Source organism: Peromyscus californicus, unplaced genomic scaffold (assembly GCF_007827085.1).
Source record: "Peromyscus californicus insignis strain IS unplaced genomic scaffold, ASM782708v3 Scaffold_5__1_contigs__length_169319896, whole genome shotgun sequence".
Taxonomy (NCBI): Eukaryota; Metazoa; Chordata; class Mammalia; order Rodentia; family Cricetidae; genus Peromyscus; species Peromyscus californicus.
The window spans coordinates 19833300-19858204 of NW_026294573.1; the positions used below are offsets into that span (position 1 = coordinate 19833300).

The window sequence follows — 24905 nt, forward strand, 5'->3', positions numbered from 1 at the left end:
AACCCTCTGGCAAGAAACCGACCTGTAACAATGGCGAGCACTCCTGTGGGATGATATGATATGGAACTTACCTCTCACATGCCGCCTTCTTCCTGCCATCTGAGGCTGGTAAATCTCCCTGGCATGGATATTTGAATGGCTGTTAGGAGAGCCGCTGTCCCCATTTTGCTCCTGGCTTGTTCTAGTAAATATCAATTTAGTCCTTATAGAAGGAAAATAAAGGAGACTTACTTGTCTCCTTAATCCACAAACCCTGTAATTCTCACCTGGAAAATCTGACTCTCCTATTTCAAATCGCTTTTAATGGCAAAGGCTGAAGGGGGCTTTATTGTTCTTACCCAAGCTTATGTTTACACTCCCTTCATTCTCACTTGTACATTCAGTAAATAAGAAATTCCTTCCCGGAACACTGGAGGGGCCGGCTTGCGGGGGGCGCAGGGAGAGAAGCTTGAAGCTGGACATGGGAAAGAGTCCCACCATGTGCGGGCCCAGGAGGGGTCCACCAACTACCCAGCAGACGGTCTAGAAGAATTGGGCTTAGTTGCTGCTGAATTCTGAGATTCCTTCCCATCTTTGTGTCTGTCCCTGAGGGGAGGTGGACAGATGAGCCCTTGCTAGAGACTATAGACAGGGAAGAGCTGATCTGTGCAGAAAGCTGCTCCCCAGTGAGAGGTGGGGGTGTTCTCAGCTCCGTGAGGCCCCATCCCTGAGCTCACCTGTGTCTTGGGTTGGACTCAAAGCCTGACCTTTAGCCCCCTGACTTGTTCCTGGGGTCTGGGGCAGCGGATCTTAGCTGCTTGCTGCTCTGTAAAGGCTATGAACCGGTTGGGTCCCCGCCCCCACATCTGCGCTTCTTCTTCTTGAGCAACCCCCTCCCCGCAACAGATGGGAGAGGACAGGCCAGCATTACCAACTACAATGCCTCTGAGAAGTCCTTAGGTCACAGATGGACTGTAATAATAGCTCTGACTCCGACCAGAGGTCTCACATCCAAAAAGAAATAAGACGCTCCCCATGGGGGACGGCTACACTTTGGAGTTAGATGGGTTTCAGGACTTTTCCTAGAACAGATGGGTTGTGCTTCTGGAAATGCAGCTAAGTCCTGCTCTGTCCGAGTGTTAGCCACATGGCGCTACACTACACTAGCGTGCTAGCTGCTTCACAAGATGGAATGGAGACGTTGCTTCCTGCCTGGGGGAGAGAGACAACCTGAGCAGGGACTCCTGAAGGGCTCGGGAACCAGCAGGCCACGTTGTCATACGGCAGCACCCACTCAAGGCCACATGCTTGCTTTCTGACTGGCCCTGCCCATAGCCACTCATGCCTCCTGAGGCCTGACATTCCTGCCTGCCCAGAGCCCCAGGTCCTCCCCAAGGACCCTTGCAGACACCTCTTGGATCAAATGGAAGAACCGTGGCTCTGTGGGTCCGGGGACGCAGTCTTCATAGCCTGCACACTTCATAGCCTGACTGGAGGCCTGGGCACAGAGGGACTCCGCAAGACAGACAGCTGCCCGCCTTCCTGGTTGCTGTTGGCAAACAGCAGGCCCGTCTCAGTGGCTGAGATTCCGGCAAGTGCTGCTTGCTGCCAAAGGAGGCTGTTGTGTGTGGCAGAGCCACACTCTCCTGAGAAGTGAGACTCTGCTAATGTGTTCCCAAGGGCTGTTCCAGCTGGCAGCCCCCATTCCTGCTCCCATGGCTGGAAGGTCCCCAGCACCCACTTGGGCATGGGGCTGGCGCACTGGCAGCGCTTGGCCCCTGGCCATCCAGCTAAGCCTGGAGCCTTGCTGCCTACCTTAAAACAGTGCCCTCTACCTCCTGCCTTACTGGGCCTTGGCAGCATGATAGGGGGTGGCTTCCTCCTGAAGCAGAACTTGTGTGTGTGTGTGGTGGGGGGGACGACCCACGGATTCACAGGATGAATCATGGGTCCCAAGCAAAGCTAACTTAACTACAGCCTTAGTTTCCTTTTCTGTACAATGGGTTTAGAGGATACATACAGAGCTTAGCAGAGTGCCTGTGACACAGTCCTTGTTGAGTTAAGTTTAGCTTTTACTTTGTCGCCATTAGAACCCTGGCAGGGGTTACAGAGGGTTGCGGACTGACAGGAAAATCTGTTTTTGTGTTTCTGTGGGATTGTGGTGTTCCTCTAACTTGAATTCCTCCTAATGGGTGTCCTGTCACCCCCTGGCTTCTCAGATGGAGTAATCCTTATAGGTAGGCTTGTCCTGACAGAGGGGCCATGTTGGAGAACGTACCTCAGAGCTCATCTCCCTAGAATTCACTGATGTGCTTGGCTGTGCCTATCACTCATCGGCTCCTGCAGGAAAGTGACTTGGCTCTCCCCAGACAGAGGAGCAGAGACACATTTGGGTGATGCGAAACTTGCCTTCTAACTGTTCCAGTGGCTCTCGGCTGTGAATCCCTCCCCTACATTTGTCAGAGGCTAGGGACAGTTTTGGATGTGACAGTTGGGGGTGGCCTCGGTACCCTGTGGGCCAAAGCTAGGGATGCTCTTCAAAATGAGACTGTGCGTGGGACGGCCCTGTAAACAAAGAATTACCCAGCTGAGAAAGTCAGTAGGGCTGAGATGGAGATGAACCGTACCACCCCTGCCTCTTGCCCAGCTCTCTGGCTAGGCAATGAGGTGAGTTTGGGGACGCTCAGCGTGTTAGAAGTGGCACCATCCAACTAGATCACTTTTTCTTGTCTCCTAATCCAAGGAACTACAGTCACTTCTTTTTTTATTGATGTACTGTGCAGCTGTGGGTAGACCCATTATGAGATGTGGCCTTTACAGGTGAGATTCCTTCAATGGACTGCTTTCCTTTGAACACTGCTGTCTTGGGGACCCTGGGCACTTCCACTGGCTTGTAGAGGACAAGGCTTTGTAAGGGAAGCTATGATGGCCTTATTTTGGGCCTGCTGTTACCAGGTTGGATCCAGGACAGGAGCTGAGGGAACTATCCCACGGGCTGGGTGGGTTGCTCACCAAATAACAGTCCACACGATTTTGCTTCAGTCCGTATGTGGCTGTGCTGGAGCAGCTGACTCGATGCAGATGCCAGAGAATGTAATCTCCTCACAGTTTGGCCCCCAAATGTGATGGAGTCCCCAGAATACATGCTAACCTAACTTCTGGCTTGAGATGAAGCGGCCTCTTCTCAGGTTACAGTAAACCAGGCTGATTTAAAACAGACCCCAAATGGAGATTGTAGCTCCGATGAACACTCCAGCCCGTGCCATCCCCGAAGACCCCGGGTGAAGAATTAAGTGACTCTAATTCTGGGCACCCACCATCCCCTTCCAACTCTCTGTTTCATTTATAAGTCCCATCCTGTGGCCTTCTGGGGTTCTGTAGGACTTAGGGTGGGAACCGGCTGCTCAGAGTTAAAATCAACCTTTCCTCTCAAAGGCACGGGCGGGCTGAGGCCAGGGGCTTCCCTGCTTGCCCTGCTCTGTCTGTCTGGATTAGTCACTGGGAACCTCGGACACTAGTGGTTTAATCTCTTTCCTGGGCTTCCCGGGAGTGAGGAGTCGGCAAAGACAAACAGAATCCTGTTGCTGGCTTCTTTGCTTGGGCCCAGGGGACAGGGGATGATCGATGTGGGGGTGGGGGTTAGAGCAGCTGTTAGAAGGCAGACTCTTTCCTGTGTGACTCCGCTCGCTCAGGTCTCTCGCCTGCTGCCTTCTCAGCCTCCAGCCAGGAGGAATGGCTTCTAAGTCTATTGGAAGAAATCTTTATTTTAAAAAACAAAACAAAACAAAAACACTTCAGAAAACGCCAGTTTTCCCTCAGGACGTGTTCTCGGGTTAATGGGGGAAGTGTGAAGTAATGCACTTTTGCCTCCAAACCTGTTTCTCTTGTGTTATAGTTTGACTCAAGGAAGGAAAATCTTGTCCTTGAACCTGACAGTGTAGAGTGGCGTCCCCAGGGCTGCAGACAGAACAGAATCCAAACTGTAAGTGAGGCGCCCTCAGCAGCTGCTGCCTCTTTGAGGGGCTTTCAGTGGACACCGCATCCTGACGCTGATACAGGTGCTGGAATGGAGTCACCACGTCTCTTCATTGCCCCCTTTGGAAAGTGTCTGAGGGACTGGAGAGCTGGCTCAGTGGTCAAGAGCGCTCGCTTCTCTTGTGGAGGACCAGGTTTGATTCTCGGCACCTACATAGCGTCTGTAACTCCCATCCTAGGGGATCTGACACCCTCTTGTGACCTCTGCGAGCACTGCACATGCGTGCACATGGTGTGCACACACACGTGCAGGCAAAACACTCCTACACTGAAGATAAAAATAAGTAAAATATTGACAAAGAAATGGTAGGTGTGTGTGTAGGTACACGTGTGTGTACATGGATGTGGAGGCCAGAGGTCGACTTGTATACTTGTTTTTCTTTCCCGAGACAGGGCCTCTGTTGGTTTGGGATCCACTGGCTAGGGCAGGCCGATCGGCCAGTGGTTCTCAGGGGTCTGCCCATCTCCTCCTCCCAGTACCTGTGATTACAAGTTCACGCTGCCGCAGCAGGCTTTCCCTCATGGCTTCTGGGAATCAAACTGAGACCTTCACGCTTTGTGAGGCAGGCGTTTCACACCCCAACTTTAAGAAAAAATTTAATTGACACATGCAATTTGCAACATTTACGAGACCTGGTATAATCACCTGACACATAATATAATATGCAATTATATATAATATATACAATGACCAAGTCAAGTCTTTTAGGAGATACCGTTTTAGTAAAGTAAGCACTCTACCGATGAGCAACATTGCCAGTAAGATGCCATCCTGCCATCTGGCTACAGGTACCTTGGCGCCTTGCCCCGCCCGGGCTACCGAGTCTTAGTAACGCTTTGTTAAAGTGTTAGCTGACATCCTGCCTTCCACTTGACCGGGCCAGCTTTGTGTTAGCGATGCCTCAGTCTGAGCGATTCGTTCCCCCGTGGGCCCCACACTCTGCGGTGCCCTCTGAGTCCCCGTGCCCTCAGTCGGCTGTGCCGAGGCCTGCTCAATTGCAATGGTTAATTTGAAAGTGCCCTTAGCAGTAAACTTGAAAACGGCACGCGTTCCGTCGTGCCCTCGCTGGCATCGTGCTGCCTGAGTTTGCTGGGCTCGGGGCGTCGAGGAGTGGAGAGGGAGAGGGAGAGGTAGATGAGAGGAGAGGTCACCTGTCTGGGCCCTGCCCTGTGAGGCCCGCAGCCCGGCATTACGGCGCCTTCCTTTCTCAGCCCGAGGCACTTGGTTCTCGTGACTCATCCGAGCAGCAATTTATGTTCTTTTCTCCTTTACCAAGAAATAATTTCCTCCCCATCTGCCACTTGAAGACTCAAGGCCTCCGTTTCCTGTGCTGGGAACATAGTGGCCTGCTGTCCCTCAGCTCTGTTTATGTCCTTTGGGGCTGGAGGGGGGGCGGGTGGTGGCTTCCGTCATCATCGTCATCGGATAGACACACAGAAACCAGATTGACATCGCCAGAGCCACGGAGAGGCAGGAAAGTGGGCCTGGGAGTGTAGGAACTGCATGTTATGCCTGTTACCCACGGGCTTTGTCCGCTGTCAGCTCTGTCAGTCGTCACTGCTCCCTCAGCCTTTTGTCCCTCACCCTCTCTGGAGTGGAAACACTGATAGGACTCATCAGGCATCACCATCCCGAGGTGAGGTCTGGGGACTTGAGCTCTGGGCTGAAGCAGCTTGCAGCGAAGCAGAAGTGAATGGTCACCACACAGCTTGCCCTGCAGGCTGGTTAGCTGTCAATTTCAGGGCCCACTCATCTGGGGGGGGGGGCGCTGCTTTTACAGCTAGACGTCTGGTGTGTTCAACACTCCTCACTCACTCCTCTGCCTCCCGGGGCCTTGGCGGTTCTGAAAATGAGACCTGGACCCTAGCTGTCTTAGGGGCTACTGGGTGGCCTAGCAAACATTAAGTCACTGAAACTCAGGATGGGTGGGCCTTCCTATATAAGTTATCTGTCTTCATGGTGGCTCCCAGGACACAGGGATGGCTTTCCCGTGCTGGAAACTGAGGCTCAGAGATGAAAAGCAGCATGCCTAGAGGAAACATAGCTAGACAGTGGCAGAGCCAGGATGTGGGTTGAGAGAGAGACCCATGCTGCTTGTGAGGGCCAGCTGTACAGGCTATAGACTCAGGACCAGCGAGAGTGAAGAGGGGACTGAGGCTTCGTGGGAGCACAAAGCCGGTGGAAGGAGACAGCTTCCTGCTCCCCAAATTGCCCCCCCCCCCCAGAATTCTGTCTCCTCTTGGAGGTTCCTCTCGGCGGCTCAGCCCCTGAACTCTCCAGGAACCATTTTTCATTCTTTTCTTTGGTCCTCACGGGAGTCTCAGAATTTATCTTCTTTGCAGATGAGGACGCTGAGGCAGGGAAGGGGTACTTTGTCCAAGATGGTGTAGTAAGCGGTGACGTCCTAGGGCCCGTGGGTCTGGAGTCTCTGTTTTTTTGTACCACACCGCCTGTCCTCCGTGTTAGGTTTTCTGCGGTCCTTAGATCTCAGGCCCAGCTGTTTCATGAGATGGGCCGTGGGCTGTGGCTTGCGATGCCCAAGGCTCCCTCCACACCGACTCTGCCTTGTATGTCGCTTGTGGCCTCTCCAGGCCCACTTCATCCTATAGCACCTGACATTACCCCCACGGTCCCTTCGGCTTTGAATCTCCTGCTCAGTGAGAAGCCATTGGTTGTTTGCTTTCCCAAGTTATCTGCAGCTGGCATCTCTCGGGTCTGGCCAGCAGTGTAATCAGAAGCACCACGGCCTGCCGACTCTTCCCAGCAGGCCTGAGCCTGAGCGGGGAAAGGTTGGGAGGAACAGGGACTGTCCTCCACTGGGTACCCTCATCCCCATCACCTGGCTGAAAGACTCAGGCTGTGTCACCTACTTGCCTTGGCTGTTCCCCAATTTAACTACAACTGCACCGGCTGGGATGTGGAGGGGACACAGGATGAGGAGTGTGGGTGGGGAGGTGAGGGAGGGGTAGGAATGACTCTTCTTGCTGCTGAGCCAGTGCCCTGGGCACCCGGGGCAGCCTTCAAAGTCATACTCTTTTGTGTCAGCTGCTGGTCTCCAAGGGCGCCTCTCAGTGCCTGCCAGAGTCACTCTAGCTCACGAATCCATTCCTGCACCCTGGCTCTGTTCCCACCCTGACCTCAGATCTCAAAACGTATCAGTTAGTTCACTGGTACCCCACTCTGACAGGGCTGGAAGTGAGGCTGGTACCCCACTCTGACCGTGATGGGAGTGAGGCTGGTACCCCACTCTGACCGTGATGGGAGTGAGGCTGGTACCCCACTTTGACCGTGATGGGAGTGAGGCTGGTACCCCACTCTGACCGTGATGGGAGTGAGGCTGGTACCCCACTCTATGATGGGAGTGAGGCTGGTACCCCACTCTATGATGGCAGTGAGGCTGGTACCCCACTCTGACTATGTTGGGAGTGAGGCTGGTACCCCACTCTGACTGAGATGGGAGTGAGGCTGGTACCCCACTCTGATTGAGATGGGAGTGAGGCTGGTACCCCACTCTGACTATGTTGGGAGTGAGGCTGGTACCCCACTCTGACTGAGATGGGAGTGAGGCTCGTCTGCCTGACCAGTACACCTATGGATGTACAAGAGCTGATTGGAAAGAGTGAGAATGTTTTTTAATTAAAATATAATTATGGGGGTTGGAGAGATGGCTCAGCTGTTAAGAACACTGGCTGTACTTCTAGAGGAGCCTGGTTTGATTCCTAGCACCCACATGTTAGCTCACAACTGTTTGTAACTCCAGTTCCAGGGGATCTGACACCCTCTTCTAGCCTCTGGGTACCATATGTGTAAGTAGTGCATGGCACATATACATAAAATATAGTGTAATCACACCATTTTCCTCTTCCCTTTCTTCCTTCCAGTTCCTTTCCTGTTGCCCCCTGCCTTCCTGCTCCTTCTCAAACCCTGTCCTCTTTTTCATTAATTGTTGTTACACACACACACACACACACACACACACACACACACACACACACACACAAATATGTAACTATAACCGCTGAGTCAGTTGCTTGTGTGTATATATTTCTGGACTGACCACTTGGCATTGAATAACCAATTGGGGGCCTCATCCCTTGGGGAAGAACACTTCTCCAAAGAGCAAGAAATTTAATGGGGCTGGGTGGTGGTGGTGCACACCTTTAGTCCCAGCACTCGGGAGGCAGAGCCAGGTGGATCTCTGTGAGTTTGAGGCCAGAGCAAGATCCAGGACAGGCACCAAAACAACATAGAGAAACCCTGTCTTGAAAAAAATAAAAACAACAACAACAAAAGGTGATGGCGAGATTAAACTGGAAAATCATTGTATACGCAAAAAAAACCCCAAAAACAACAACAACCAAAAAAAAACTGAAGAAGACTAAAAGTTACCAAGTGCTGGGGTATAGCTTAGTGGTAGAGCGTTTGCCTAGTATGTGTGAGACTGTGGGTTCACTGCCTGGTACTGTGAAAAAAAAAAGTGTCACCTATTGTATTAGTCAGAACTTTAGCATGAATATATGTATGTGTGTGCATGTGTGTGTAAAGGGGATTTAACAGAATGACTTTCAGGCTGTGGTCCAGCTAATCCAACAATGACTGCCTATGAATGAAAAGTCCAAGAATCCAGTGATTGTTCAGTCCACAGGCTAGATGTCTCAGCTGGTCTTCAGTATACACTAGAATCCCGAATCTAATGCCAGTGAAGGAAGGAGGGAGCAGGCAAACCAAGGGCTTCCTTCTTCCATGTCTTCCATACACGATTCCAGCAGAAGGCCTGGCCCAGATTAGAGGTGTGTCTTCTCACCCCAGAGATCCAGATTAGAATTGGATCTTCCCACTTCTAATTAAGCAAAACTTCCTCACAGGTGTGCTCCTCCATTTTTGGGTTTTAGTTAATTCCAGATGTAGTCAAGTTGACAACCAAGAATAACCATTATACCTACCATGCAGTTCATCAAATAAGTCTCTGGTTTCATTGACAAACAAATGAAATTCTGGCTTGGGGTGGGGGGTGGCTGGAGGTCAACATTGAGCATCCTTTTATTGTTGGTTGGTTGGTTGGTTGCTTTTTTTTTTTTTTTTTGAGACAGGATCTCTCAATGTAATTCTGGCTTTCTGGAACTCTCTATGTAGATTAGGCTGGCCTGGAACTCACAGAGATCCTCCTGCATTCAGTGGGCAGAGATTAAAGGCATGCTGACCATGCCTGGCCCAACATTGGGTATCTTTTAAAATGGCTCTCCACCTTATTTTCTCAGGCAGAGTCTCTCCCTGAACCTGGAGCTCACCTGTTTACCAGCCTCACTGGCCAGCTATCTGAGGAATCTGCTGGTCTTTGCCCCTCCCTGCTCTTGCCTTTTGTTGTTCTGTTTTCATTGTTCCTGTAGGAGCTCACCAGAGGTCACCAGCCAGCTGGTGCAGGTTGGCTGCACGACCTTCCAGCTTTTGTTTATGGCTATTCCCTTAGACTGTTGTAGATCCGTGGGACATGTCCCAGAGACAGAATGAACACAACAGCCACAAATACAGATCCTGTTCAGTGGCAGAGAGGGTCCAGAAACAAAAGAGATATGAGAACCCTGTAGTATGACTTTGCAAACTTTAACCCCTTTTAGATGCATAGAAGACCCTCCTGCCTCAGTTTCCCTGACCAACAATAAGTAGTTCATACTTCCACCTGACGCTGATGGGGATGCATCTCAGTTCAGGGTCTGAGGTGGGTCGTGTGTTTACGGCCAGGAATCTGAAATGAGCATGGGAGGGTTTGGAGGGGAAGGCGCTGGCCGATAAGGGAAATAGAACTGTAGTTGCATCAGTTGGGGAAGCGGGGTGCCTGCTGCCTAGCTCATGTTCTGCTGGTGTTTCTCTGCTCTGCGTGGGTTGAACATCTGAGACAAGATCTCTGCTCCTGAACTGGGTGAGAAATAGTTAATCTAAGAAATACCACAGGGTAGCCAGCTCCTCTACAGGGATTATCTATTTGTTCAGCAAATACAAGTACCTGCCCCGTGCTGGGCGCCACAAACTCCATGAGCTGCAGAGTGGTGGGATCTGAGTCCTCTTCCTTAGAGGAGCTTTCAGCTCTGTGGGGAAAGCACCTGGGTGGAATGCTCTGGAAGGTTTCCCTGTTGTGGAATCGTTGGCCGTTTTCTCCACCTCTGGTCTCGTACTCCACATAGATTTCAGTTTGTAATTATATATGTGTGTGTATGGTAGATGTCTGTCTCTCACAGGCTAGGAGGACCCAGGCCTTAAGCACAGAGCCTGAACAAGCAGACAGACACAATGTGGGGTCAGCAAGGAGCCTGGAGGCAGGAGACAGGCTTCAGAGGCATCCAGGAGTGAGAGGCTTGAGCTGGGAGGACAAAGTTTTCAGGCACGGGAGATGGCTGAATTGATAAAATGCTTGTCTTGCAAGAATGGGACAGTGAGTTCAGTCCCTAGAACCCTGGTAAAAGCCAGGTGTGGTAGTGCAGCACCGGGGAGGCAGAGCCTGGCGACTTCCTAGTTAGGCAGCCTGGGCTGATTGATGAATTCCAGGCCAAATGAGAGAACCTGCCTCAAAAACAAGGTGTACAATATCTGAGGAAGAATCTAATGTTGTTCTCTGGCCTCCACATATACATGCATACACAGACTCAGACAGATACATGTGCTTGCAGGCATGCACACACACACACACACACACACGCACACGCACACGCACACGCACGCACGCACACTGTCTTGGAAGTCCTATCCTTTGACATTAGGTAGGGAACCCAAAGCCCTTTCCCTCCAGAGACTCCTGTGTGAATCCCATGAAACTGTAAGCCATTCTTTCCTAGAATAGTGCTCACAGCAAATGCACACAAACACGCCCTACCTACTTTTACATGTCCATACTCCCTGAAGCCCACCCACCCATCATCTCCAAACCAAGAAACTTGCTGTAAAGAACACGAGTGAGCCCAGGAGTCACACTCTGGTCCTCTGCAGCCCCGAGCTCTAGCTTAGTTCTTGGCAGGTGGGCTGTGTGTATGAGGGTGAATTAGAGGACTTGGTGAGCAGTTCCCTGGTTTGCCGTGACCTATACAGAGCTGAGCTCAGGGTGGGTAGGGGGAAAAGAGCCAGCTGGAGCAGAGGATGAGTGAGCATTAGTCTGGTCTGGCCTTGGGATGGTGGTTCTGTCTACACCTAGAAAGCCTACTTAGTCTCTAAGGTTCTTTTCCAAATAAATCTTAGAGCATAGGGATCTGGGGAAATGGTTCAGTGGGTAAGAGCACTTACTCTGCAAGCATATGGACCTGAGTTTGAATCTCAAGCACCCATGTAAAAAGTCAGGCATAGTCGTGCATGCCTATAACCCCAGTGCTTGGGGAGTAGAGACAGATGGATCCTGGGAGCTCACTGTCCGGCCAGCCAGCCTTGCTGAAATGGTGAGGTTCCAGTTCAGTGAGAGAGACCCTGTCTTCAAGGAGTGAGGCAGACACTGATGGAAGAAGACAACTGACATCCTCCCCTGGGCTCTGCATGTGCGCACATGATTATATACACCTGCACACGCATGTACACGGAGCACGCTCGCGCGCGCGCGCGCGCACACACACACACACACACACACACACACACACACACACACACACACACTCGCTAGGGCATGGTGTGATACTAGGAGGCATTAATTGACATGAGGCCAGTCATTTCATTCCCGGGGCTCGCTGGGGTTCTGGAACAAGGGAGTCTCTGGGGCCTGTGCACCCCACAGTTATGCCTGAAGTTCTGGGTAGAGAGGCCCGGCATGGCAGCCATCTGCCGTCCACTCTTCCCGTGGTCACCTGTGCTGAGTGTCAGCCTTAGCGGCCCCTCTTGGTGAGGTCCATCTCTTTTCAGTTCTGCCCACCCTTCCTCCCCACAAAAGCACGGGCTCATGATTTTGTTTTTCAACTCTGAGGTTTTTTTTTTTCCTTCTTGTTTTGCATGTAAGAACTTTGGGGCTGGTGTTGTTTGATACAGAACTGTTCAAACCTATGGGGTGAGGCAGTACAGTCCTAGAATTTGCTTGGAGAACTGTTGACATGGAGGTAGATTTTTGTAAAGCATTTCCTCCTGGGAGAGCCCCGCCCCCCCTTTCCATGTCTCCCTTCATTACTCCTGTGCGACCACAGTAGGCAGAGGTATCATTGGCAGGTAATTTGTCTAGCCAACATCTAATTATGAATTAAAGCTCTCAGCGGCATCTTTGTAGCCTGGTGGCCAATAGCAGTCGAAGATTAAGTTCAGCGTGTGGTGTCTGGATTGTTCCTGGGCACAGGAGTGATGCGGGATTGCTTGGCTCTGAGCTAGCCTGTGGGATGCCGTGTTAGTAGACAGTGAATGCGCCTGATAGATGGGGCTGAAACTGCAGAGGGAAAGCGGAGGCTCCTGAGGTAGGGTCGTGACTCAGGGTTCTCCTGTGTGGAGATCCTTATCTCATGGTTAGACATGCTGGCTGCTAGACACCAGCCATTGTTGCTGGCAGGATCTGCCTCCGCTAGACATGCTGCGGGAGTCTTTGGCCCTCTCAGCTGTGAGCAGACCTCGTAAGCCAGGCTGGCAGCTGTAATGACCACCTGTGAGGACTCCAAGAACACAGTGCTGGCCCCTTTACGCCACTGCCACGGGCCCTGGCAGGTGGTTAATCCTAGGTGTCTCCACTCCTGTGGAGGAGCGTGGCCTGTGTGTAAACAGTAGGACTCGCTGAGAAAGGCAGAGGTGGCCTGTCTCTTCGCCTTCCTGTTTGGGTTGGGATCTATTGTATTTGCAGTAATCTTTAATTATAAAAGCCATTACTATGGAGTGGATTGTCATTGTGATTCATTTCTGTCATGTTGCCTGGTAACATCCTCTTGTGTCCAAGACACACTTTCTGAAGAGGGGAAGCCTGCCTCTCTCTCTCAGCCATTCCGTCATTGCGTTCGCTTAGAAGGCTGGAGGGCCAGTGAGATGGTTCAGCAGGTAAGGGCGCTTGCCACCAAGCCCTGATAACCTGACTATCATCTCCAGGTGGGTCACCAGGCAACGTTACAGGACCTGCATGGTGGAAGGAGAGAACCAACTTCTGCAAGCTGTCTCCTGATTTCTGCACATGTGTGCGCACAGGTGCAAGTACACACCCACAGTTAAATAAATAGATGTTTTAAACTTTTTTTTTTCAAAGAGCTGGAGGTCTAGTTCGGCAGTAGAGTGTATGCATAGTATAAATGAGGTCCTAGGTTCGATTTCTAGTACTGCGAGAAATGGGTGGGGAAGGCCCATTTAGTGTGGTGGAACCTGGGTTCCTGAAAGCAGTCTGTTTTAAAAAGATGGAAAGACGCAGTTTAGTTCTTCTGGGACATCATTTCCCAGCAGCTTCTAAACAGTTAACCTGCAGTCTGCTCTCTCCCTCCCAAGGATGACATCTTGCTATGTTCCGAGCACTTCTGAGGAGCCTGTTCCACCCACCCAAATGGACTGCAGAAGCTCTGAGTCTTTAGGTTTTGACTTCCAAAGGAAGAAATGATTGCGGATGGAGAGGACAGGGTGTTCTTAGCTGTCTTGGGTAGAGTGGTGGTTCCCACGTGAAACTGCGCTGTTTCCTCTTCCTGCTGATCTTTGAAAAAGCCCCATTAATGGAAGAAATGGCTGCAGTTCTAACAGGAGCACTTGGAATCATTCACTCTAAAGGTCACACCCCTGGTGGGATTTCCAGACACCGCTGGCACTGGCTGGGTTTTGTTTTTTAAGTTGAAGAACAGCTGCTCGGACCGCTTGGAGAGGTCGTCTGTGGGGTGTCAGAGCCCCAGCCGTGGCTGTGACCCCACAAAAGTGGTTAGCACTTAAAGATAATCACATTCTGCATTGTTCAGCTAAACTCTGGAGATGGACTGATTGGCATATTTAAATCTCATCTCCCAGGCATGTGCTAATTACCACAGCCTAGTTGGGGAGAAGAAACACTCTAATCAAATGGCTGTTTAGAGAGGGTTTGCATTTTAAAATCTTGCTGCATCGTCCATAGGAGGAAGATGTTTCTGTCCCTGACCTCAAGAGGGTTTAAACTTTCAGTGGTTTAAAGGTCATGGTGAGTCACACAGGGACTATTTTTGCATCTAAATCCTCTTTTTTTTTTTTTTCTGCTTTCCATGTAGGGTCCCTCTTTCAGTTAGGAACTTCCTGACTTCCTGTCCAGGAGGAAGGTAGTTGAATCCAGCTAACGATACCCACCTGCCTTGCTTATTGTCTGTGGCACAGCTAGGCCTGGCGTCAGACCTGAGCAGAGTCTTATCTTTCTCAAGTTTCCACGTGGACTAGCGAGTCCTTTGTGGAACTGAGAGGAATGTCTCCCTTCCCTCCAGAAAAGGAGAGATGCAGAGAGAGCTTAGTAGGTCTGTGGGTGTAGTGGAGGCCCCTCCTTAGGGAGGGCACACCCACAACCTCACTCTACCGTACCTCAAGCCCAGCTTTCACCCCCACACCTGCCATCCTGCCCCCATCACGCTTTATCTCACCTTCGTCCTCCACCTTACCCATCCCTTCCTCTAGCCCATCACTTTAGCCTAGCTGCCAGCGTTTTTTTCTAAAAACCATGTGCGTGCGTGTGCGTGTGTGTGTGTGCGCGCGCGCGTGCGCGCGTGGTGTGTTTGTGTACGAATGTGTGCATGTACAGGAGGCAGAGGACAATTTAAGGGGCTCAAGTAGGTTCTTGCCTTTCATTACATGGAGCCCAGGGATGGAACTCAGGCCATCAGGCTTGGCACCAGGCACCTTACCCACTGAGCCATCTCACTGGCCATAGCTGGCAGTGTGGTTAGCCACAGTGCCTGCCAGCCACCGCGCTCAGAACTGAGAAAACAAGATGGTTTCTGCCTTTCTACGGAATATACAGCTGTCAGGGACAGGGATCTCAGCACAGCCTTTCCTTTGTAGGAGGTGTCAGAAAGAGCCGGTCTCTGAGATTTATGGAGGAGCCCCAGTGAGCCACCGTCACCCACAGCGGTGCCTCCAGAGCCGGTGAGGGAAAGAGGAATTTTTGTGAGGGCTTTGTCGAATCACCTGTCACGGCTGTCCGCTCATTTGTCTCCCCTGCGTGGAAGGGGTCTGTTTTGCCCACACGGCGGGAGCTGTCATCTCCCTGTGGCAGGTTTATGGGCCCCAGCAGGAAAGCCCCAGATCTGGAGGCAGCTTAGGAAGGAGAAAATCCTGGTGCCATCAGAGAACAGAGCCGGAGAAGCCTGTCAGGAGTGGGACCATGGATTCCAGGGAGGCTGGATGAGGCCTCTGGAAATCGAGCAAGTCCAAGGCCCGTGTGTGCTTTGATGGCGGTCGCTGAAGCGCTTCAAAAGATCTGAGTTTTCTCTCTCTCTCCTGGTCGGTCCCACTAGTTCATCAGGAGGAGGCCTTTTGGTTTTTCTAGTTAATTGTTCTTTGGTGTCTCTTTCAAGAGTTTGAGATCAAATTGCCTGATGTTCTGCGGGCTCCCGTGTGATTGGATTCTCTTTTCAGAGGGCAGCTGCAGGAATCCTTTCAAGAACACAGCGCTTCTGCTCAGACTGTGGCAGGAAAACGTCCTAAGTGTGTCCCGAGTAATTCAGTCTTGCGGGAGTGAGAGCGCATCACTGGTCCTTATTAGGAACCTAGAAGGGCCGCCGCGCACCATCCATCACCACGGACCTCGAAACATGAAAAGCAAGCCTGCCGAGCAGCCTGATGAATGCAGACTCCAGAAGTGCTTATGAGGTGGCAACTCCCCGGCCTCGGGATGAATGAGTCCGGGACCGAGTTGTTTTGTATGACATTTGTAAGGCTGACTGGTGCTGTTTGCTGTTGCAGAACCCCCTCCTAGTGTGAGCGGATAAACCTTCCGGTGGGTTTGGCAAGCCTTTCCAGCCAAGATCAGCATGCTACACCAGAGAGGGTGCTGGGGTGGGGGTAGGGGCGACTGGGGGGGGGGGGGGGCTAGAGAGATTTCTTAGGCTGCAGAGGAAGAAACAGGCTTATCTTTTTAGTGTTCACTGGGGGCTCAGCCCAGCTGCCATCTTAGAGGCCAGTCATGGCCACCTCACCCCTCAGCTGCCTCCACCCCCTTTCCCTGCTGGGTTTTTCTTCATAGTGCTTATCCTCAGTTGAATTTTTCATGCTCGTTGCTGTCTGTCTGCTCACGCAGGGCTGGATGTGTGAGTCATGAGTTCCAGGGTGCCAGGCAGTCGGTCGGTCGGTGCTCAGGGCATGTTCTCTGGGTGGACGAAGTGGAGCTAGGGACAGGAAGAGGGAGAGGTTGCAGTCAGGCTAACCTGGGTTCAAACCTTCCCTGTCAGCTGTCTCTCTCTCAGGGTCCAGCCCCTTGTCTTTGAGATGGGCTTTGTGCCTCCTGCCTGGAGTGGCCGTGGGCTATGAAGTGTGTGTGGTCTCTCTTGGCACAGGTCCTGATTTCCTGAATCATTCGCCATCTTTGACTAGAATCTTTTTATTTGGACTAGAATTGAGGCCCTTTACAACCCATGAATGCTGGGTTCTTAGGCCTCTTCTTTTGAGGGAAGGTCTCACTCTGGCCCTGGCAGGCTCGAACACTCTGTGTAGACCAGTTTGCTTTAGCGCTCACAGAAATCCACCTGCCTCTGCCCTCTAGGTGCTGGGATTAAAGGTACATGCCACCATGTCCTACCCAGTCCTCTGCTAGTTCAGGGACAGGGCTCCTTAGAAGAGTCCTCACTAGAACCCTTTGGTCTAAGGAAATCTCCAGGAAATACACAGTTCTAGATGCTCCTGTGTGGTTTCCATACCCGAAGCCAGCTTCTTGGCAGGCGACAGCTGACAAACAACATTTCTGTCCCCCTGAATCCTTGGTTCCCACCTATGGCCTGTGCTCAGCCAGGCCCACCCACCACTGGCTCTGGTGTTCTCCTGGCTTTCGCTCAAACTGGCTTCTCCATTATTTGTGTGCGTGCTGTATACACATGCTCACACGGCTGTGTGGATAGACCTATGTGTGTGCATATGTACACGGAGGTCAAAGGTTGATATTGGGTGTTGTCATAATCATTTTCCATCTTATTTTTGGGACAGGGTCTCTCACTGAACCTGGAGCTCACTTGATTCCGCTAGACTAGACTAGCTGATGAGTGAACCACAGGGATGCTCTTGTCTCTGCCTCCCTGGCTCTGGGATTACCGATGTACACCGTCTCTCCTGCTTCATGATGCAGGTGCCAGGGATCTGAACTCGGGTCTTTATGCTTTACACCAAGTCTGTTCCAGCTGCACCGTCTCTGTGGCCCGGTTTTAGGCTCTTACAGCTCAGTCTCGGTTCTTTCAGCTTACACAAAAGAGCAATCTCGTCCTTGTCTTCAGAGGCTCCAGGCTCTGCTGTGCAAAAGCAGGCCGCCCCTGCCTTCCACCCAGGCAGCATTCAGGAAACAGGAGTGGCGTCATCTTGCATTCACAGAGAGCTGACATCAGGATGGGCCACTTGGCCCAGCCACTGGCAGCAGCCCTCATTCTGACACTCTGTGTTACCACATGCTGTCCAGAGGTGCCAGGCTGATGTTTTGTTGGCTCATTCATTAGCCAGTTGGAGCGTCCTGGTGAGATGAAGGGACGCGGCCTTTCAAATCAGCCAGACCCAGGCTTCACACTGCTTCTGCCACCTGCCAGCCACACAGCCCCTAATGTCACTGGGGAGAGGAGACTCTAATCATCCCCCTGCAGGTAGCTGGATGGGAAGCAGTTTGCTCTCATGGATAAGAGTGCAAGCTCGCCGGGCGGTGGTGGCGCACGCCTTTAATCCCAGCACTCGGGAGGCAGAGCCAGGCGGATCTCTGTGAGTTCGAGGCCAGCCTGGACTACCAAGTGAGTTCCAGGAAAGGCGCAAAGCTACACAGAGAAACCCTGTCTCGAAAAACCAAAAAAAAAAAAGAGTGCAAGCTCCCGAGCTCTGCTCTTACACCATCGCCTGGCCCAGCCACTGTCTGTTCTGTGGCCATGAGCCTGTGATCTCATTTCATCTGTTAAGGGGAGGGTGGAGGGGCTGGGGAGATGGCTCAGTTGGTAAAATTCCTGCTGTGCAATCACGAGGACCTGAGCCATTTAACTAGATAACTAGAACCCATGTTAAAAGCCAGGTGTAGCTGGGTGTGGTGGCACACACCTTCATTCCCAGTACTCAGGAGGCAGAAGCAGGCAGACCTCCGTGAGTCCAAGGCCAGTCTTGTCTACATAATGGGTCCCAGGACAGCCAGGGCTATGTAGAAAGAACCTGTCTCAAACACACACACACACACACACACACACACACACACACACACACACACACACACGCTCGCGTGCGATATGTACACACAGAAATGGGTGGAAATGATACAGCAGCTGGCAGGGGTGGCATGGGATTAAATGTTTATGAAGGGCCTGGCCCCGTGTCATGTTTACGTGCTGGAGACATCCATTGCTGACCCATCCAAGGCACTGACCAGCCGTCATCAGGACTGGTGTGCTGTGTTGGTGTCCTCTCTTTGGGAGGTTGTGCCAGGCGTTGAAAAAGCAGAGGTGACCGGGTCACACACTCAAGGGAAGCATAGGCAGACACAAGTGGAACTTCTACCTGGTAGAGAAGTGAACAGCTGCCGGGATGGTCTGCGGTGGCTGGAGCCCCTGAGCCAGAACACCAGACACCCTGTGCAGACACCAGGGCCGCCGTGGAGGGGAAGTGGGAGGCGGTGCCAGGCTTGGCTTGCTCGTTCAGTGTTTTGTTGTCAGATGCAAAGGTCTCAAGGTGACGTGTGAGTGTCCTGAGGCCTGGGGGAGTCACAAACTCAGTGACTTGATGCCCCACAGTTGTTCTCTACGGTTCTGGAAGTCCGAAGTCTGAGATGGGTCTCACTGGACTAAGAATCAAGGCATTGGCTGGACCGCATTCATTCTGTTCTGGGAGAGTAAATCAGGCAGAGTTCTCTGGGGAATCAGAAGCAGCAGAGTATAGAGAAATGAGCCAGGTTCTGTAGTACAGGCCTGTGGCGAGGTCTACCACACCTGCAGCTTAATTCCCGGGTGGTCAGGGGGATTGCTTGAGCCAGCCTGGAAAATGACAATACCCTATTCCAAAACCAAAATGAGATAAAAAGCAAAAATGGAAGAAGAAGAAAAATAAGACTGCATAAAGGATGGATGGATGGATGGAAGGATGGATGGATGGATGGATGGATGGGTGGATGGATGGATGGATGGATGGGTGGGTGGGTGGGTGGGTGGATGGATGGGTGGATGGATGGATGGATGGATGGAAGGATGGATGGATGGAAGGATGGATGGATGGATGGATGGGTGGATGGATGGGTGGATGGGTGGATGGATGGATGGATGGAAGGATGGATGGATGGATGGATGGATGGATGGATGGATGGATGGATGGATGGATGGGTGGATGGATGGATGGATGGGTGGATGGATGGATGGATGGATGGATGGAAGGATGGATGGATGGATGGATGGATGGATGGATGGATGGATGGGTGGAAGGATGGATGGATGGAAGGATGCGAGGTTTAGCTGGAGAACTGGTCACTCATGGAGACTGACAAGTTCCATGACAGGCCCTGAGAACCAAGGAAGAGCTGGGGATGTGACTCAGTACACAGCCACGGCTTGGGAGCTGGGGAGGGGGTTGTTAGCTGTGTAAGGGGACAGATGTAAGTCTCAAAGGCCAAAGGCCAGACAAGGGGATCTTCTGTAGCCCAGAAGAGAGGGAACGTGCCCTGTCCTCCCCTTGCTTGGTTGGCTCCCTCTGTCCCCTGAGCTGGGGGGACATGAGCACTGAGCAGGGCCTGCCTTCTAACTCAGCCCGCTGACTCAAGTCAGTCTCTCCCATAAGCATCTTCAGAGACTCACGCAGAAGCCATGCTGCAGCAGCCTCCGGAGCTCCCCCCCCCCCCCCCCCCCCCCCCCCGTCAGGTTGGCACCTGAAGTCGGCTGTCCCGGGAAGTAGCCCTTTTGGGAGGCGGGTCTGCACCCTTTGCTTCTGGCCCCTTCCTCATCCTCAGCTGCGCTATGGCCTGCAGAGGCCTTTCACGCCCACACCGTGGCTCTGACACCCCTGCCCAGATCCTGGCAATCATGGTGACTTGTCCAGATAATCAGGCTCATCTCCCTCCCAGGTTCAAGGTCAGCTGATTACCAGTCTCGGTCCACCTGAAACATTAATGTCCTCTTGGCCCTGAGACCTCACAGACTCCCAGGTGCCACTTTGAGACTACTGTGCTACTTGGGGTTGGGTGTGTCTGAGGTCAGCTCAAAGGTTCTTGGGACTGAAGCACGGTGAGCAGAGATGTGTTGTAGAATATTATTTTAAGGTGTGTTACTTTTGTTTATGTTGCATTTGCTTAACTCTGTGAAGCTGTGTTACTGTGCCTGTCTAAAACACCTGATGGTCTAATAAAGAGCTGAATGGCCAATAGCGAGGCAGGAGAAAAGATGGGCGGGGCTGGCAGGCAGAGAATAAACAGAAGGAGAAATCTGGGAGGAAGAGAAGAACGGATGATAGAGGAAGGAGGAGGACTTCACGAGGGCAGTCACCCAGCTAGACACAGAGTAAGAAGGTATACAGGAATAGAGAAAGATAAAAGTCCTGAGGCCAAGATAGACGGGATAATTTAGGTTAAGAAAATCTGGCAAGAAACAAGCCAAGCTAAGGCTGGACATTTATAATTAAGAATAAGCCTCCATGTGTGATTTATTTGGGAGCTGGGTGGTGGGTCCCCCAAAAGAGCAAAACCAAACAACAACAGAGATGGAGTTCAGGGAAAAGTCAGAGAGGCAGGAGTTTGTCACAGGGGCTTCGGAGTCAGGGGTGAGCCACTGGCGCACAGGGAGGGCAGGGAACGGGTGAGCGAGGGGTCCTCAGACTTCATGGATGTGAGGGATGGAGAAAAGGAGACTCGGAGGGTCTGGCCAAAGCTACCTGCAGGATGGCGTCGAGTGCTGTTTCTTGGGGGAGGGAGGGCCTCTGGCTTTGTGGTCCAGGATGTGGCAGTTTTGATGACACCCTCTGGGGGTTGTTGAGTGTTTGGTGGGGTGACTGTGGACAGCACAGACTGCTGAGAGAGACAGGTGGGTATTGTGGGCTTGAAGCTTGCTGTGACCCTCAGGGCAGTGCCTCAGTTTCCTTCTGTGATGGTGGGCTAATCGCACTAGATCTGCAAGAATGGGAAGGATCGTGTGTGTGTGTGTGTGTGGCACTGGGGGATTGTGGAACATTGAAGGAACTGGACAGCAGTGGGTTGTGAAACACAGGTTGGGACACAGTCTCATGTTCACAGGGACACACAGTTGGGTGGAGCTGGGACCCGGTTCTGGCCTCTCCCCTGCTTGCCTCCCCTCCTCCTGAGAGCACCTCCCAGAGGCGTGGGGAGCACCAAGCGTGCTGTGCTTGTAGCACACGCTGTTCAGGCCGTAAGTGTTAGCCTGTGAAAGTAAAGCTTTATTTCCTTAAAAATGGGGTGCTCCCCCCCCACATAACCAGGAAGTTAGAAAAACGGGAAGGTGGAACACCCACTCCTGGGAGGTTCTGTACTGAGAGTCTCTACAGGGCTGTGATTTCACTTGAGGAAAGGTTACCCATGCTACTGTCCCTGCCTTTACCCGAACCCTGGTCCCCACCTCACACCTGGCCAGTGCCAAAGGAAGGGGCAGAAGGGCTGCCGTTCTGCAGGCAGTGCGGCAGGCTTTGCTCCTGGGGCAGCTGCCTTCAGAGGTGGAGCAGCCATGCACCTCAAGGGCCATTAGTTTCCCAAGAGCCGTTGCTGTGCTGGGCCTCTGAGGAGCCCGGACTGGGCACGTTAAATCCCAGCACTCGGGGCCTCTGTTCCAGGCAGCCCTCCCTCTCTGTGGTCCTCTGACTGGAGACCCAGGGTCTCCTGTGTTGTTCCTTGCCGGAGACACTGAATGTACATGTATTCATGCAGAACCTGTAGGTGTGAGGGCCAGTGGTGAGCAGCGGAGCCCACAGCCGTGCTCTGGTGGGGAGCCAGATACAAACTAGTGAAATCACAACGGATGTGACGTTTCTACTCTAATCAGTCCACACAATAGGGAGGTTGGGCCTGATGTAGAAGGCCAGCAAGGATTCAGTAAACCAAGTGTGGTGGTGCACACCTGTAGTCCCAGCATTTTGGAAGGAGGAGGAAGTCATGGTCATCCGTAACTACATTGTGAGTTCCAGGCCACCCTGAGCTACATGAAACCATGCCCCCCATCAGCCCCAAATGAGCTAAGTTGAGAGTAACAAACAGTGGAATTCACTCGGCAGAAAAGAGGGAGGACCCGTTCCTGGGGCGTGAAGACCTCGTGCAAAGGTCCTGTGGCCGGGGGGGATGGGTGTTTGAGGAACAGAGCTGGCAGGATCAGGAAGGAGGAACTGACTGGAGTCTTGAGTGGGCGGGACTCAGGCTTGCCGGCTTCATTAAGGAGTTTGCTCTTTCTGTCTGATAAAAGTGTTTTAAGTGTGTTGGGGTAGCACTCGGAGCTAGGAATAAATTTGCATTTTAAATAAGCGCTTCAGCTCCAGTGTGGAGAACGGCTTTGGAGGCCTGTGGAAGGGCTCATTGGGGATGCTGATGCTGCCTGTGGGTGGGGAGATGCTTAGTGGATAATTAACAGGATGTAATCTGCCACGGCTTCCCATTGGGCACGTACTGTACACCAGCCTCCGTGCTGAGCACTTTACCTGTGGTGTTGGCTTTCTCGGAGGGGCGACTGTAAGAGTCAGCCATTCCTGTCCCATCTTAGATGAGAAAGCTGAGGCTCAGAGAGGCTGAGACACTCCAGCAAGGGCACACAGTCAAGAGCGGCAGAGTTTGAGAGTATCCTGTGGACTTCTGCAGGTCTGGGGTGGTGTCCAGGGTGCCCCAGTTCATGATGTGCCCAGTTGCTGGCCCTAGACCACAGTCGGGATGGCGAGGAGCTCTGTTCTCTAGGACCACACTCAGCCAGGGTGACTGTACTAGCCATGAATGGGGTGAGCTCCAGGGGTTCAGGTCCAGGTCTCTCAGGGCGGTGGGGGGGGGGGCTTGATTGGCCACAGGCCAGTCCATCACAGTCACTACTTACGGTTTCCTGTCTCTGCCCCTGAGCAGCCAAAGCAAACCTAGAACGTGAGAAGTGGACAGCACCTCCCCGTCCCCTCCCCAGGGGCAGCTCTGCAAAACAGAGCTCCCATGCTGCACCCACAGCCTGGCTCGGTCAAGCCAACAGGTGTGAGCCAGGCGTGGTGGCTCATGCCTATACTCTCAGGACTTGGGAGGCTGAGGCAGGAGGATAGCTGCAAGTTTGAGGCCAGTCTGAGTGACGTAAGTTAGCTTGGGCTACAGAATAAAACCATGTCTGAAAAGAAAAGAAAAAGAAAAAAAAGAGAAGAAAAACAGGGCTGGGGAGATGGTTCAGTGGATATAGGGGCTTGCTGCCAGTCACGAAGATCCAAGTTCAGTGCCTGAGACCCACATAGTGGAAGGAGAGACCTGACTCCTGCAAGTTGTTCTTTGACCTCCAGATGTGTGCCAGGACACATGTGTGCCCCTACCTGTGCACACTTACATACATGTAAATATAATTTAAAAATAAATAACTACTTAAAACAGGCCAGGAGGAATGGCTCCTGGGCGTCTAGCCGGCAGCTGGTTCCTTAGGCTGCACAAAAGTGGGGAGAAGCCACCACCGCCCACAGCTCCAATCTGTGCATGCAGTCGTTGGATCCCCGTGTCATTAGAGACCAAACCCTTCCCCACCTGGCCCTACAGATGGGGCTGGTGTCACTGCGGGGTGGTGCCAGTAAGGCGTCCCGTCAGGATGCCCGTTATGGTCTTAAAAGACTGGGAAACCCATTCCCCTTCCTAGCTTGGGAGGGGGCAGCTATGTTTGAGCCACTGCTGGGCCTGGCCGGGTGTGCAGGCGAGTCTGTGTGCACGGGTGTGCGCAGGTGCCCGTGCGGGTGTGTGCCATCCATTTTTGTTTTAAGGGTCTTACTGTAATGGAAGTCACCAGCTGGGACATGAGCCCCAACGCTCCATTTCTCTCTGCCTCCCCAGCACTGCATTGTCACCGTGACCAGCTTTCTTTTGAGTTCTGGGGGACAGAACGTGGGTCCTTACGCTTTCAGGGCAAGCACTTTACGGGCCGATCCGTCTCCCTAGTCTGAGTGAACCTTAAAGAGGACACACCACCCCGCTCGCTGCTTCTTCCCTAATGGCCCCACAACACTTTCTGTCCCAAACATGGCCTTCCTTTCCTCTTCAGAAGCCGTCGCGGGGACCGGGTCTTCCCTTGCTCACAGGCTTTTCCCTAACGTGGGTTGTTCTGAGCTCCTCAGTGGTGTGGACATCCGTGCCCGGCAAAACAGTGGAGCTCTTTTTCTTCAGGAGAAAGTTTCAAATGCTGGGCACAGTGATGCTGCGAGCCCGCTCCCCGTCAGTGCCGTTCATATGGCGGCCTTGAGTCGTGGCTGTGTGTGCAGATGGATGGGAATTTGTGTCGTTGGACCAAGAGCTAGAGGCACCTTGGGGTCTGACTCTTTTGCTCTGCCATGACTGTGGTGGCACTTTGCTCTCCACCCTCGTGGGATCAGGTGAAGAGAAGTTTCTGGAGTCTGTCGATAGGTGGTCTCTGGGTGGCAATGAGGTTTCTAGAGACTCTTGGAAGCCGTGATGTCTAGCATGTGCATGCATGTGTGTGTGACTGCACACACGTGCACAGATGGTGATTGCCTGTTCTTGAGTCCGACATGAACGTCTGCTGTATCCCAGGCTGCCTCAACCCCCAGCCATTTGTCTCTCCTTAACCTTCGTGTCCTGGCTGGGGCAGGTCACTTCTAGAGTCTCACATAGTTCTTATGAAATGTGACTTTGGAAATAGAG

General features: G+C 52.4%; 1 protein-coding gene across 2 annotated transcripts in view; it reads left to right on the forward strand.

The window, feature by feature from the left end:
* Positions 1–24905, forward strand: part of Man1c1 (mannosidase alpha class 1C member 1) — a 149835-nt gene that overhangs the window by 28928 nt on the left and 96002 nt on the right. The window lies entirely within an intron of this gene.